This window comes from Phodopus roborovskii, unplaced genomic scaffold, assembly GCF_943737965.1.
Source record: "Phodopus roborovskii unplaced genomic scaffold, PHOROB, whole genome shotgun sequence".
Lineage (NCBI taxonomy): Eukaryota > Metazoa > Chordata > Mammalia > Rodentia > Cricetidae > Phodopus > Phodopus roborovskii.
The window spans coordinates 228522-230098 of NW_026126080.1; positions in this window are offsets into that span (position 1 = coordinate 228522).

The window sequence follows — 1577 nt, forward strand, 5'->3', positions numbered from 1 at the left end:
TTTTTATTATTATTATTTCTCATTTTACATATTGATCCCAGTTCCCTCTCCTTGATATCTTCCCATGCCGCAAACCCTCCTACCATCCCATTTCCCACCCACTCCACAGGGAGGGTGATGCCTTCCAGGAGGGATCATCAAAATCTATCAAGTCATGTGGAATAGGGACTAGGCCCTCCCCCTTGTTTCTAGGCTAATGGTGTATCCCTCTGTGAGGAATGGGATCCCAAAGTCCTTTTGTGCACCAGAGATACATCCTGGTTCCACTGTCAGAGGTCCCTTAGACTGCCCAGGCCTTCTGAGACCCATGTTCAGGGGGTTTTAGTTGGTCCAGTATTGGATACCAAGCAATCAGTATGGTGGTCCATTAGCTCCCCCTTGTTCAGGTCAGCTGTCTCTGTGGGGTTCTGTAGCCTGGTCGTGTCCTTCCTCTCTGCATCTGGACTCCAGTTCGGCTCAGTGCTTAGCTGTGGGTGTCGGCATCTACTTCCATCAGCTACTAGATGAGGGCATTATGATGGTTGATAAGTTAGTCATCAATCTCATCAGGGTAGGGTATTTATGGTAGCCTTTCTACTGTTGCTCCAATTGTTATTTGGGGTCAGTCTTGTAGTCTCCTCTGGGCATTTCTCTAGAGTCAGTTTTCTCTTCAAACCTATAATGGCGCCATCTTTTATTGTAACTCTCTTTTTATTTTTCTCTCCTCTATTCCTTCCCTGACTCAATCTTCCTAGTCCCACGTGCTTTCCTCTCCTCCCCTTCTTTTTCTCCTAACTCCCTCTCCACTCACTGCTCCCCCCCTATATGCTCAGGAGATCTTGTTCCTTTCCCCTTCTGTGAGGAACCTTGTATGAATCTCTTAGGTCCCTCCTTGTATCCTAGTTTCTCTGATGGTGTGAATTATAGGATGGTGATCCTTTACTTTGGGTCTATAATCCATATATGAGTGAGTACATAGTAGTATTCTTGATGATGACCATTCTGAATTAATTGAAATGGAAAATTAAATTAATTTTAATTTTTCATTTCCCCAAGTGCTAAGAATATTGACCACTTCTTTCAGTATTTCCACCATGACTGCAGAAGTTTGTACTCCCGCCAGCAATGAATAAATGGTCCTTGTCAGTATGAGATGCCATTTGTTTTATAGATCTTGGCCATTCCAACTGTGGTACGATTAAATATCAAAGTAGTTTTCATTTGTATTTCCATGATAGTTAAGGATGTTGAACATTTTTAGATTGTTTATTGGCATTTTGTGTTTCATCTTTGGAGAACTCCCTGTTTAGTTCTGTATTCATCTTTTAATTTATGTTATTTGTTTTCTTGGCACTCGGGTTATTTTAGTTCTTTATATGTTATGGATACTAACCCTCTATCAGATATATAATTACTTAATAATTTCCTCTGTTCTATAGGCTGCGTCTTTACTCATATGATGGTGTTCTTTGTTATACATAAATGTTTTAGCTCCATGAGGTCTTATTTACTAAATGTTGGTCTTAATACCTGATCTTTCACTATCCTTTTGAGAAAGTCCTTTGCTTTGCCTATAAGTTCAAACATATTCCCTATTT